Genomic DNA, 14,915 nt, shown 5'->3' on the forward strand with positions numbered 1-14,915 from the left:
CTTCTCCTTAGCCCAGAAACATGCTCAGGTCTGTTCTTTCACATCCTTAAAACAAAACCCTTACTTGCTCTTCTGTTCCTTTCTAAGTTCTCTTCCTTTATTACTGAAATTCTGTAAAAAAGGAGTCTATACTTTCTGTCTCCATTTTCTTCCACTGCAGTCATTTTTCCTACTGCCACCTTGCTTCTCTCCCACCTCTGAAAGTCCTCCCCATCCAAGTTTGCCAGTGATTTCTTGAGTGATAGATCCGAAGGACAAAAATCCTTTAGTCTTAGCTTAACACCAGTTTCTGCTTTTCATTAGCACCTAGAGCCCTGACAGGCACTAGCAAATCATATTCTCCTTTTTAAGAGACTCATTCCTCTTGGCTTCTGAGACACTGAATCCCAGTTTGAGATCCTCTGCCAGATATCCTACCCTACCTGACTCACCTCTCTTAGAACAGACAGATCGTCTGACCATCACAGGGCTCTGAAACTCACTGACAACTAATTATACTGAAAAATCAGAATTTCCAGCTTCTCTTGAAAGATCAGAAAATCTGAACACTTATGTCCACATTCACAGCTATGAACAACTGGCCACGGCTGAGCAGTGGCTGCCCCTTTGGATTTCACATGATGGTGAGTGCTATGGAGCGAAACTGAGCAGAGTAACAGAGAGGGCTGCTGTGTATATCTGTGCTATAAGGTATGCTCAGGGAATGTCTCTCTGATAAGGTGACATTTGAGCTGAGATCTGCAGGAATCAAGGGAGGGAGTCGTGTGGCTGTTTAGGAAAAGAATATTAAAGGCAGACGGAACAGCAAATGCAAAGGCTCTGACGTGTACTTGGCTGGTCTGGACCATAGCAGGGAAGTTAACAGCACTCAAGTGTGGTAAGTCAATGACGTGTGGAAGACGACGAGACCGAAGAGACAGGGAAGGGCAAGCGACACAGGTCTCAGTGTCCCCACTTCATATGGGATTCGGCTTCCAAGGCACTCCAGTGGAGATCTTCTTTGGCTAGTCAAATCCAATGGATGCTGGTCAGTCCTCATCTTTCTTGATCATTTGACTTTGTTGATAACCTTCTATCTCCTCTAATAGTCTCACTTTCATACTGCTACTATGCTTTTCGTTTGTGGGCTCCTAGTCTTTTCCAACCTCTTACATATGTCATCTTTGATCACTTCCTTGTCATTTCTCTTTCTACTCTGTATATACTCTTCTGATGCCTTCTCCAGCCCACCCTGTCCTATAAAGGATGCTCCTGACTAGTTATCTTACTGATAGATAATAAATTACATTACCCTAAAACTTGAAAGCCTAATGCAACAAAAACCACTTATTACCTCACACAATTTCTGTGGGTTAAGAGTCCAGGAGCAGGGCTTCCCTAATTTAGGTCCAGTGGTTAGGAATCTGCCTTGCAATGCAAGGGAGACTGGTGAGATCCTGGTCTGGGAAGATCCCACAGGCCTTGAAGCAACTAAATCTGTGCACCACAACTACTGAGCCAGTGCTCTAGAGCTCACGAGCTGGAACTACTGAGCCCACAGGCTGCAACTACTGAATCCCACATTCATAGAGCCTGTACTCCACATCAAGAGAAGCCACCGCAATGAGAAGCTGGTGCACTGCAACAAAAAGAAGCCCCCACTGGCTGCACCTAGAGAAAGCCCAAGTGTAGCAACGGAGACCTAGTGCAGCCAAAAAATAAAATACATAAATCTTAAGGAGAGAGAGAGAGAAAAAAAAAAAAAAAGAGTCCAGGAGCACACCAGCTGGGTGGTTCTGATTCAGGGTTTCTTATGAGAAGGCAGTCAACTGAAGCCTAGTCTGGAGGTGGGAAGATCTGCTTCCAAAACTGCTCCCTTATATGGATATTGACAGGAGGCCTCAATTCTCTGCCATGCAATGGTCTGTCTGCTCGAATGACCTTATGACATGGCAGCTGTCTTTCCCCTGTAAGTGATCCCAAGGGGAACAAGGCAGAAGTGCAGTGATTCATGACTTAACCCTGGAAGTGACACCCCATAATTTCTGCAATATCCTATTAGTTACATAGATCACTCCTATTTAATGTTGGAGGGAACTATATGGGATGCAAATACTGGGAGCAAAGAATCGCTGGGAACCATCGTGGAGGTACCTCACCTCCCAAATGAGTTCTCTAGCTCAGATTTATCACCAAAGCCCCAGACCTGTACCATTGACTGTCTAAAAAAATGTCACTCAGTCAGGTCTGACTCTTTGCGACCCCCAGGACGGTAGCCTGTCAGGCCCCTCTGTCCATGGAACTCTCCAGGCAAGAATACTGGAGTGGGTAGCCATTCCCTTCTCCAGGGGATCTTCCCAACCCAGGTCTCCTGAATTGCAGGCAGATTCTTTACCATCTACTATATCACTGCAGATGGTGACTGCAGCCATGAAATTAAAAGATGCTTACTCCTTGGAAGGAAAGTTATGACCAACCTAGATAGCATATTCAAAAGCAGAGACATTACTTTGCCAACAAAGGTTCATCTAGTCAAGGCTATGGTTTTTCCAGTGGTCATGTCTGGATGTGAAACTTGGACTGTGAAGAAAGCTGAGCACTGAAGAATTGATGCTTTTGAACTATGGTGTTGGAGAGGACTCCTGAGAGTCCCTTGGACTGCAAGGAGATCCACCAGTCCATTCTAAAGGAGATTGGTCCTGGGTGTTCTTTGGAAGGAATGATGCTAAAGCTGAAACTCCAGTACTTCGGCCACCTCATGCGAAGAGTTGACTCATTGGAAAAGACTCTGATGCTGGGAGGGACTGGGGGCAGGAGGAGAAGGGGACAACAGAGGATGAGATGACTGGATGGCATCACTGACTCGATGGACGTGAGTCTGAGTGAATTCCAGGAGTTGGTGATGGACAGGGAGGCCTGGCGTGCTGCGATTCATGGAGACGCAAAGAGTCGGACACAGCTGAACAACTGAACTGAACTGAACTGAAATAGCTATTATTTCTTGATGATAATGGGAACAACTTGGCCATTACTTCACAAACTTTTTTTGGCGAAAACCTGGAATCAGGTATAATGGCATGTACATCAGAACGCTCTGTTAGGGAGTTCTGTGATGGAAGCAGAAGTCGGTGGAAGTAGTTTGGTGCTGGCTCTGAGTGTACTATGAAGTAAACTTGCAGATGCTGTAATGAGCATTTATTGAGTTCCCATCTTGTGCTGGGCATGGTGCCTGGCACTTTACAATCACTATCTCGCAATAACTCCATGAATAGAAGTTATTCTTCCCATTTCACAGAAGAAAGAAAGGTTTGCAGGATAACTTCCCTAAGCTTACCAATTACACAATCAGCATGACAAAGCAGGGGTCAAATTTTGGCCTGTTTCCAAGTTATGTTGTTTTGCTTTGTGTTTTGCAACTCTACTCCATGGCTTCTTTAGCAGTCTGAGTTCTTTCTTTGCCTGTTTTGTACAATTCAGGCCCATTGCAGCCTACCTACCAGGGTACTGGCAGGGTTCCAAGAAGTAACTCAAATTATCAGAAAACCAAGGTTTTATGTTTTGGTTTTAAATTAAGTAAGTTCAGTGGTACTTTACTACAACCTTACAAGTAATTCTCAAAATTCACTGGCCAAAAAATTTAACCCAGTCTGTAAAAGAAGTCTATCATCTTGCTTGTCTAACCAGTTCTTCTCTAGTTCTCTAACTTAGGCAAAGAAAATTAAATTATTTGCCAACAGACACTCTTTTTTGGGGAGGGGAACTGTGCCACATGGGCATGGATCCCCAATCAGGGATTGAACCTGCGCCCCTTGCAGTGGAAGCATAGAGTCTTGACCACTGGACTGCTAGGGAAGACCCAGCAGGCACTCTTAAAAGTCCCTCAAAGATAGTGATCAAATAAAGATACTGATCAAACTATCAAATAAAGAGAAACAGAGAAAGGCATGTCACAAGTACGCTGACTCCTCTTTTAAATCTTCTCCTTGGTTTGCTTTACTATCCACTGTACTGTCTGATGTTTTAAAGTCCTTGGCCAAATCCTTTTATTATATTTGTATCTGTTTCAATGCACATTACACAGCCTCCTGGCACACACAATGAAATCCAGGAGGAATGCTGTTACCAGTGCTTAGGTTCTGAGACTTACAAAAGCAGTTACCTTTTACTGAATAGTAATACTAGTGGTGATCATGAAGGAGTGAGAGGTGGGAGAGAATGAGAAGGAAGAGAAAAACACAGCAAAAGGCCAAAGTTCAAAGGACAATTTAAAGAGCTGTTAAAGAAATGGGAAAAGAGAAAGCAAACAGCAGGCAGTCACCTTAATCAACTCATATTTTATAACAGATCTCATGCTCCCTGTTTCCTAGTCTTCCCTCTTACAGAATCATCACAGAATTGTACCACCCAATACAGATGAAAAATGCACCCTATTTTTCCTTGCAAATTTAATTTATTAAGCTTTCTTGATACCTGATCTAATTTTAATAATTTTTCAAATACACTAGATGTACCTTTTTGGATAAACTTAGAAAGAAAGCAATGACCTATAGCACCTTCTTCCTTATTTTCAAGATAGCATTCATGAGAAATCAGAGGGCTAGGGACCAAGAGATCACACAGTGGTATTTTGCAATACTCCAGTATGCAATATGGAGCAATGAGAATTCCAAATATTTGGATTTGGAAAAAGAGGAAAATATTTAAATCAAAATGATCCAAGAGTAAATTTAAATTTCATATGTGTTTAAATGTGCTGGAGGGAAAAATGATAAATCATCACATACCTGCTCCAATACAGGAACAATCCTACACCAGCTGCCTAGATGTTTTTAGGTACTGGCTGAGTTAGGTCACAGAACTACCCCATGATGCAACTCAGGACACAGGAAAACATAAGGAACAAAAGGAAATGATTTCTAACTGTCAGGGGCAATTCTCTTGCACAGTGATTGGAAGGAAGCAGCAATCCTTTTATCTTCTAACATGGCAACAAATAGTTAGCAAGGCTATATGTAAGTCTTGTGGACTTTTTCAGTCCTCAGGGGACCCTACATACCATAGAGGGCTACCCTTTAAATATCTAAGCACAGGGGACCACAGCATGTCTAACAGAAAGGTGGCTAAAGGTACTCTTTTTTTTTTTTTTTTTAAAGTTTTCTTTCTAAAAAAGTAAAATTAATTAATTTTTATTTATTTATTTGGCTGCGCTGGGTCTTACCTGTGGCATGTGGGATCTAGTTCCCTGACCAGGGATTGAACCTGGGCCCTCTGCATTGGGAGCACAGAGTCTTAGCCACTGGACCACTAGGGAAGTCTCTGAAGGTATTCTTAAAGGTGCAGATTTTTTTCCCCCTATTATGGGGGCTGTATGAATTGAGCCTGGTAGGTTACAGTCCAAAGGGTCACAAAGAGTCAGACACAACTGAGCACACCTTTATTTATATTTACGATAAATACTGATATATGGACTAACTTGTTCTTTTATTTACTGTTTTTGCTTTTCTTGTATATTTCCTTTCTTCCCATCTACCATGGTAAAGAATATATTTTCTATTTTACATGCTTATCTTAACATTTTAATAAATATATTTAATGCAGCAAATCAGTATTTCTAGTTTGTAGATATGTTTTTTCCTACTCCAGGCTGCCATGGGATGGGCACAGCAATGTGCCTTGAAAATCAATATACTTTAAAACAGCAGTTTTTAGACGTTAAGAAAATTTAAAAGCCTACACATATATATCTCACTTTTAAAGATAAAAGTTGGATCTTAGCCACATTCTAAAAACTACTAGGATGTAGGAAAGGAAAATAAGAGAACTAGGACTCACTGACAAAATGCTGATAAGCTGCAATGCCCTTTCGGTAACTCAAGACCAAACACCAGAAGATGAGGCTGGGATCAGGGGGAAGAAAACAGGGAAGTGGCTTAAGAAAAAGGATATAACCAGGCAAAAAGCTATGCATGTAAAGAATGGGAAGGTAACATGGCAGGAGTGAAAATGGCTATTTGTAAGAATGGTGGCTTTGAGGTGGCAATTCCTTTTTGCAAATATATTTTTAATGATTCTTATCCTGTGTTTTTAACTTTAAAAAAGGACCCCAAAAGGGAAGGGAGAGGGCAGTACAGGAAAACACACCGTGGGAACACAGTCAAGCACACAGATGTTTTGCGTAAGCTGTGTTTTCAGACATCTACCACTGTAACGAGACTTGAAAAAGTCAAGCTGTCGTCAAGTTCTCTGAAGTGATGGGTGGGGCTTGAGAGAAAGTGAGCTGTGATGAAACCAACAATTAGTACCCTCAGGGCTGAGAAAGCCGCAGTTTCTTAGATAAGTTCCTCATTTATGAGCCACCTCTGCCCCAAACGCTTTGCCATCAGCAATGTTTGCTAGGCAAACAAGGATGACCCAAGCTGCCCTTCTGTCCATTTCAAGTGATCAAGGTTCTTTGTCAGCAGCACCGCTATTTCTTTGCAGTGAGAGCTTCTCTCTCTGTGGTAGAAGAGAGAGGGCACAACCTACTGTATAAAAATCTGAGTGGGAAGCAGGCTGCCCTACTCCTCCCTTCTTGTTTCAATTCCAAATAAAAATGCTTATCATGTACAGAAAAATTCATGTAAAGGCAAAGATAATACAATCGTTCATTTGTTCCACCACCTTGCTTTGGCATTTTGTTAAACTTTGTTTCTGTTTAATGAGATGTATATTCCTAGGTACACTCTTGGCTTTTTTGGTATATAAGGCAATGAAAGTTCACGCACACTGCTTTATATAGTGCCCAGTCTTAATACTATGTATGGAGTATTTAACAAATGTGATCTGAAAATGACAATGGAAATGATGCTAAAGACTCATGTCCACTTTGAAGGCTAATGAAGTATGAAAGTCACTCACTATAAAACCTCTGAGTAGCACTGACGTATATGCACTAGCTGTGTGCATACTCAGTTGTGTCTGACTCTTTGCAACCTTATGGACTGTAGCCCGCCAGGCTCCTCTGTCCATGGAATTCCCCAGGTAAGAATGTACTGGAGTAGGCTGCCATTTCCTCCTCCAGGGGATCTTTCCGACCTGGGAACTGACCCACGTCTCCTGTGTCTCTTGCATTTGCAGGTGGATTCTTTACCACTGAGTCACCTGGGAAGCCCAACATATATGCACTACCATGTATAAAATAAGACAGCTAGCGGGAGCTGCTGTATAACACAGGAAGTTCAGCTCCGTGCTTTGTGGTGACCTAGAGCGGTGGGATCGGGGTGGGAGAGAGGCAGGCTCAATAGGAAGGGAATATATGTATACTTGTAGCTGATTCACATTGTTGTACAGTAGAAACTACTGCAACACTTTAATGCAACTATTTTTCAATTAAAAAATTAAATACCAAAACCAAAACCTTTTCTCTGGTGTCTGTGTGTACACAGGCTGTGTGAGTGTTCTTCTTTGCAGCCTTCCATCACTCCTGATGCAAAGAAGGGAACTTCTATTCACAGAACTTTCAACTTGCAGAGTTCATACAAAGTTCTAGCTGGTGTTCTGTCTTGAACTTCCTTTTTCTGAGAAGTTGAGTGTGCTGGATGGGTTACCGTCCTGCATCTGCCTTCTGAGTGAGTTCACTACAAAAGATTTTAGAAACTTCTTATTCAGGCACAGTAGCCTCTTCTAAGTCTTATGTGAGCTCCCTTTACTGCTGACATGACAATGGAGCTGATAATCTGTAGGTTTATATAAACTTGTTTGGCTAAAGCTACCCAAATTGCTCATATAATCTCACTATATGGTGGAAGAATAAGAGGCAGGGTTGCAATAAATATGGATAGAGGTAAGTAGGTCATAGATTAAAAAGGTCTTATATGACTTGCCAAAGAATTTGGACTTTAACCCTGAGGATGACAGAGATCCAAAGTTTGCATTACCAGAAAGATTCTTCTAACTACAACATGGAGAATGGACTGGAAGGGGTTGAGACTTAGAAAGAGGGAAACAGATGTTACTTTAGTGTTCCACGCAAGAAGGAGACAAGGTAGTCAATCAGTGAGCTAACAGGAATGAAGAGAAGATGGATATCTTGGGGATATTTGTCTAGTTTATTTTTTGGTACAGATGGAAATTTTACTTAAAACTTATATTGTAAGAAAGTCTAAAAAAGAAAGATTTGATATGTGCCAATTCCTTGCAATCTAAGAATATCTTTTTCTTTTGCATCTCCTGACTCTGCAGACAAACTCTTTCCTTTAACAAATCTCATTGCTTTACAGACTCTCACCCAGGAGCATCAAAAAAAAAAAAAAAAAAAGTCTTATTTACATGGATATTAACTTTTATACCACCTGCTTCTGTCCAAACTTTTCTCAAAACAGGTTTGTTTTCTTTTTCTTCACTATCTCAACTTTCTCTTGTTTTACTTTGTTAATCCTCAGATTTGGAGATCAAATTTGCCTTAACCTATCTGCCAGCTGACAGCCCATCATCCTGCACAAGCCAGGGAAACTTACAGGCAATTCTTCCTCACGTCACTTTGTTATCACGCATGTCTATATCGTTTCCTGCCAGGCACCAAACTTCTAGCATCAAGGAAGAACAGCTGAGGAGAATGCTTTTACACAAAAGACTTCCCTCCTTCCTAATCCCCTACTCAACGGATATGACAATATACTGCTGATGATATAGTCAGGGGTCAAGTTAAACGGAAGATAATGCAACTAAGTTCTAAAACCACCATTTTCAACCGATCATAAAGAAAGCAAGGTTAACTGTCTGCACATAATATAACAAGCAAAAAATGAATCAGAATCTGGAAGCTTCAATCAAGAGAAGGCAAGCGAATTTTACAAATTCATCTGTATTACACTAGAACAGGACATCAGTGAAGAACTGCCAGGCCGGTAATACTAAATCTCTTTGGCTCTCAGTTAAATTAAGTTAGATTATTAAAGACAATCTATAGGAAGACATATTAAGAAAAGGTGGCAAGAATACACAGAAGAACTGTACAAAAAAAATCTTCACGACCCAGATAATCACGATGGTGTGATCACTCACCTAGAGCCAGACATCCTGGAATGTGAAGTCAGGTGGGCCTTAGAAAGCATCACTACGAACAAAGCTAGTGAGGTGATGGAATCCCAGTTAAGCTATTTCAAATTCTGAAAGATGATGCTGCGAAAGTGCTGCACGCAATATGCCAGCAAATTTGGAAAACTCAGCAGTGGCCACAAGACTGGACAAGGTCAGTTTTCATTCCAATCCCAAAGAAAGGCAGTGCCAAAGAATGCTCAAACTACCGCACAATTGCATTCATCTCACACGCTAGTAAAGTAATGCTCAAAATTCTCCAAGCCAGGCTTCAGCAATATGTGAACCATGAACTTCCAGATGTTCAAGATGGTTTTAGAAAAGGCAGAGGAACCAGAGATTGGCGACACGACTGGCGACTGAACTGAACTGAACTGATGAGAAGACAGCTCTCACAGATAATTAATCTCCTCATCTCTAAAACCAATAGTTGTGTAAAACATAGCTCTGAAGAACTTAAAAAGAATTTGTATTAAAGATGAACCACAGACTATCCAGAGGAAGTTTAGTTCAGTTCAGTTGCGTCCGACTCTTTGCGACCCCGTGAATCGCAGCACGCCAGGCCCCCCTGTCCATCACCAACTCTAGTAAACCTGGGGAATATACCTAAATCACAGTAAAGCTGCCATGTTGTAATAGCCAGCTAACTTTGTTTCTTATTTCTCTTCTATAAGTGGGATCATAACACTAAACAAGGTGTCAGACTAAACGACGATAAAAAATTGTGATGAGGTAGCTATATCAAACCTTTCTACAAACAGATTTCCAGTTCTCAGGTCATATTTTCATTGACTTGGAAGAGGCAGCAGGGGCACACCTGGCCAGGACTCAGCTGCCCGGGATTTTCTGATCTCACTTGACACCTGGCTCGGTGCCACTGAGTCAGTTTTAGCACTTTAGGCAGATTCTCTATTTATAAAAGAGAAGGTTAGTATCTCACCTGCTGTATGGAAACATGTAAACGTAGAGAGGAGGAAAATGCAAGGGACTCACAGGTGACCTAGAGTTCTTGCTCTGTCACCACTGAATTGTATACTATGGCATGAGAGAATTATATTTCATTTTTCTCAAACAACATTATAAACTTTTAAAGTTTGTAATTTTAGGAGATTACCACTAGCAACTGTAAAAGCATTCCATTAGTTCAAGAGGAGATCACTTTATTTTTATCATATTAATCAGTCAAAAAGACCAACTAGGTGTTTCATAGCAGAAGTAACTCTCAAAGAATTCCCCTAAAAGGTTAGGTCACAACAGCACATTCAGTTCAGTTCAGCTGCTCAGTCATGTCTGACTCTTTGTGACCCCATGAATTGCAGCACGCCAGGCCTCCCTCTCCATCACCAACTCCTGGAGTTCACTCAGACTCATGTCCATTGAGTCCGTGATGCCATCCAGCTATCTCATCCTCTGACATCCCCTTCTCCTCCTGCCCCCAATCCCTCCCAGCATCAGACTCTTTTCCAATGAGTCAACTCTTCGCATGAGGTGGCCAAAGTACTGGAGTTTCAGCTTTAGCATCATTCCTTCCAAAGAAATCCCAGGGCTGATCTCCTTCAGAATGGACTGCTTGGATCTCCTTGCAGTCCAAGGGACTCTCAAGAGTCTTCTCCAACACCACAGTTCAAAAGCATCAATTCTTTGGCGCTCTGCCTTCTTCACAGTCCAACTCGCACTGCCATACGTGACCACTGGAAAACCCATAGCCTTGACTAGACGGACCTTAGTTGGCAAAGTAATGTCTCTGCTTTTGAATATACTATCTAGGTTGGTCATGACTTTTCTTCCAAGGAGTAAGCGTCTTTTAATTTCATGGCTGCAATCACCATCTGCAGTGATTTTGGAGCCCAAAAAAATAAAGTCTGACACTGTTTCCACCGTTTTCCCATCTATTTCCCATGAAGTGATGGGACCGGATGCCATAATCTTCGTTTTCTGAATGTTGAGGTTTAGGCCAACTTTTTCACTCTCCTCTTTCACTTTCATCAAGAAGCTCTTTAGTTCCTCTTCACTTTCTGCCATAAGGGTGGTGTCATCTGCATATCTGAAGTTATTGATATTTCTCCCGGCAATCTTGATTCCAGCTTGTGCTTCATCCAGTCCAGCGTTTCTCATGATGTACTCTGCATAGAAGTTAAATAAGCAGGGTGACAATATACAGCCTTGACGTACTCCTTTTCCTATTTGGAACCAGTCTGTTGTTCCATGTCCAGTTCTAACTGTTGCTTCCTGAGAAGCATACAGACTTCTCAAGAGGCAGGTCAGGTGGTCTGGTATTCCCATCTCTTTCAGAATTTTCCACAGTTTATCGTGATCCACACAGTCAAAGGCTTTGCCACAGTCAATAAAGCAGAAATAGATTAAATGACGTTAAATCCTATAGGCTTCTCCTTCTTAGTAACCAAATAGTTAATCTGTTCACTGGATTCCTGTTTCCACTGGAAAATTTTTCTACAAATGGAATCCCATCCCTCCCTTACTCGAGTGTTGATCAATTAAAAAAGAAAAAGATGAAAAGATGTACAAACTTTAGTCACTTGTTGACAGAGAGTTTGTGCAAGGTTTCTAGAAAGGTAACAAGTGTCAGAATTATATAAAGTTATTATCCTCAAGTACATGAAGCTTAGGCTTTATCTTTGAAACTCTGAAGAAATGTTAAGTTTTGGTCAATGAAATAGAAAAGGAAACTGCCCCTTAGGCATGTTTTCATATGGAATGAACTCCTGGTTTCTTTCTGAAGTGATTCACTTTAGCTTTTAAAACAAATTTTTTGGTTTAGTGCATAAAACTTTTTACCCAAGGAAGCTGAGCAGCTGGAAAAAGCATCTTTACCTATAGGCAGAACCAGAATAGTTCTGTTTCTTTAAATATAATTGTAACACTAGTAATGAAGACCAGCTAAGGTCATTGTACTGTCTCTTTCCATATCAGCCAAGTCCACACCTCGCTATATTTAGACAAGGTATGCATGCCCCACTAAAGATAGAAGACTCAGTCCTAGGCTTAGGGTCACAACAGTGGGGTTATTTCCTCAGCTGAGGGGGAAAGACACACACGAAAACAACCCTGTATTGATGCGTGCATTCCTTGGAAACCAACAGAACAACCAATGCTCAGCTGTATTTCACTATGAACAGAAGTATAACCTCTAGTATGCATACAACAGTCTCTACCATACGTAACTTCACCACAGTCAGGACTAAAGCAAAGGTAACTCACTAGCCAGGACTGGTCACCATGCCTCAGCCAAAGAGCCGTCTAGGTCAACAGGGTAAAATATTCAGCCGTTTGGTCTCCTGGGAACTGGAACAAATAGGTTTCAACTTGGGAATTCCCTGGTGTCAAAAACACCAGGGTCTGCCTGGTACAGTCCTCCAGCAGGGTCTAGCTGACAGCCTCTTAGACCATCATCCAGCAAAGAAAGAACCAAACGGGGACAAAACTGACTTGTGTATTTAAAAAGAAAAAGCTTATGGAACAGGGATTTTATAATAAAGATTGTGTTGAAGTGTGTCAAGGACATGGTAATGCAGGTAACAGGAATCTCCTTGGGTGGACATATTCTATAAAGGGACCCTAAACCTGGACTCAAAACAAAGAGCCTTAGGAAAATATTTTAAAGAAAAACACAATTGCCCTTGAAAGAAAGCTAAGAAGACCCTAATGACCATCAGATGTTTTTGGTACCTCCCCAACTGTCAGGGAAAAAAATTAAATACATTTAAAGAATTCAGTAAAACATGCTTCTGAAATGTAAGTATAACAAATAGAAATCTATTTATTTTCATTCAAAGGAAACTGCACATTGCAATTATGAACATTTCCACTACAGGAAAGATAAGCAGATGTTGGATGTTTTCCCAAAGTTTTTAGTGTCACTGAAGAGGCCTACATTTTTTTCAGTTTCATGGTCAATGCTAAAAAGGCAATATTTAGAATGTTTTTTCTCTTCATACATATTTGAACATTTCTACAGTGACATATTTAAAGAACAGTCAGTAAAGAGAAAACAAACATACAGCTTATATACCATATTTGTATATTCATTTTCTAGTATATACTTCTAAACTAAAAGCAACAGAAGATACATATTTAATATTTTAAATAGGATGAATTATGAAAAAACTCCACTCTTGTTTCCTCTGCATTAAAATCCTACTCAATGAAAAATAACTGCATTTAAATATTCTCAACTGAAACTGAAATAATCCTTTTGGAGGAAAAAATACTAAGATTTAAATAAATAAGTTTCATTTCTAAAGGGTGTTTAATTTCAAAGAGAGAGAAACTGATCTGAGTTTTCTTGTGGCTTTACATGCAAAATGCAGATTTTTTTTTTTCTGCCACAGCAAAGATGCACTGGATTAGGGCCTAAATAAATAAATAGCATGAGATCGCAAAAAAGCAAAAATGCCACATAACATTTGATGGCTCACAGTTCTAAGAATTCGTAACTATACATTGTAAGCTGCCGAAACTGGCATTAATAACAAAGAATGGTTTAATGGATTGGCGAATTCTTGACCCTCAGAACACAACACAAACAGCACATTCATTCCACTAAATATCTAAGCCCAGGGCAGCGGTCCTCAAACCTCTCAATGAGCTCTTTATAATTTAATAAGTATCTGGATTAAATGTATTTAGAAATTCTCCTAATTCTTCTGACAACTTTTCCTTCAAAGCAACAACTTCAAGTCATTTCTGCCTTCCTAGAGTGCAAAGCACCAGAAATACTGTACACCAATATTGCTTCTCTTTTCACTCACCAAATAGGTTGTGACTATTTGCTGAAGAATACAAACATTCAGGCTTTACAGCAACATTCTGTTTTCTTTAAGCAAATACTATTCTTAGATTATCTACTCCAAGATTATCAGAGAGAGAGAATTCAAAAGGCTGCATAATCCTCAATAGAGAGAAAATGGTAGGTCAAAATCTTTCACTGTGGGAAAATCATGAGTGCTTGTTTAAAAATGGATAAATGAATCTCACTGGTAAGGTTAAATAGCTTAAAAACACCTTATTTAATTTCTAAGTCAACTGCCCACACAGTCTATTCCAGGTTCTTAATTTGGGGTGAGGGCAAGGTTATTACATTCCTTTGAGGATTTAGTGAAAACTATGGCTTCTTCCTGCAGAGAAATAAATGTACTAATCATTGATCTACAGATCCACTTTTTCAAGTGATTTCATTGTATTCATGAACTTAGTCTTAAACTCCAGATTAAAGGAAACTTTATTAATAGTTGCTCTGAAGAGATGGGCAATTGGGAATCAACAGTACCCACCTCCCACCCTGTCATCTTTTAGCAGATAACAACTCAGCTTTAACAAGAGGCAAACACTGAATGACTGGTGCTTGGATTTAACTTTGAAGCCAGAGGAAACCCACATGAATAGATAAGGCTGGGACTTTCTAAGGGTCTTCTATTAATATAATACTCTGGACTCCTGCCATTCTAAAGCACACAACGGGAAAATCCTATGAAAAGACCCTTACCTGCTCCATAACCCTGCCTCCTTGCCTCTGGAAATCCCTCTACAATCAACTTGCTTATATCACAAAGATTCCCAAGCATTAGGCTGAAGACCTACTGAAGCCCTGCAGTACCAGATACAAAAGGATTTCAGCACAATAGAAGATTTTGGACAAGATTTTGAAATTCATTAAAGTCAAATCTGACCAGTGAAGTTTTGCATTTCCTAAACTTGCTGGATACTCTGGAATTTTTTAATAGCTACCCAGAGAATGCCATTTCATGCAGCATGCTGTTACAGTCCTCATATTCTAACAGTGTGAACAATCCAACATCACTAATACATTAAACATTGCTTTATGTGCTAGTGACTCAGCATGA

The 14,915-nt window shown here is 40.4% G+C and overlaps 1 protein-coding gene, 1 long non-coding RNA gene and 1 other non-coding gene across 10 annotated transcripts in view; 1 reads left to right on the plus strand and 2 right to left on the minus strand.

The window, feature by feature from the left end:
• SSH2 (slingshot protein phosphatase 2) overlaps window positions 1-14,915 on the minus strand; it is a 245,460-nt gene that overhangs the window by 71,418 nt on the left and 159,127 nt on the right. Inside the window, exon 1 of one of the 8 annotated variants that reach the window (XM_069602991.1) lies at window positions 4,764-4,923. The exons of the other annotated variants lie outside the window; for them this stretch is intronic. The gene's annotated coding sequence lies outside the window, so the exon portion shown is untranslated. Of the gene's footprint in view, window positions 1-4,763; window positions 4,924-14,915 lie in introns of those variants that run through there. 8 annotated transcript variants of the gene reach the window in all.
• On the minus strand, window positions 5,218-5,290 carry TRNAG-CCC (transfer RNA glycine (anticodon CCC)). The gene has a single exon. It is a non-coding gene; the product is annotated as a tRNA-Gly (tRNA).
• On the plus strand, window positions 7,574-9,696 carry LOC138447313 (uncharacterized). The gene is made up of 2 exons (XR_011259784.1): window positions 7,574-7,801; window positions 8,400-9,696. It is a non-coding gene; the product is annotated as an uncharacterized lncRNA (long non-coding RNA).

This window comes from Ovis canadensis, chromosome 11 (genome assembly GCF_042477335.2).
Source record: "Ovis canadensis isolate MfBH-ARS-UI-01 breed Bighorn chromosome 11, ARS-UI_OviCan_v2, whole genome shotgun sequence".
Classification (NCBI taxonomy): domain Eukaryota; kingdom Metazoa; phylum Chordata; class Mammalia; order Artiodactyla; family Bovidae; genus Ovis; species Ovis canadensis.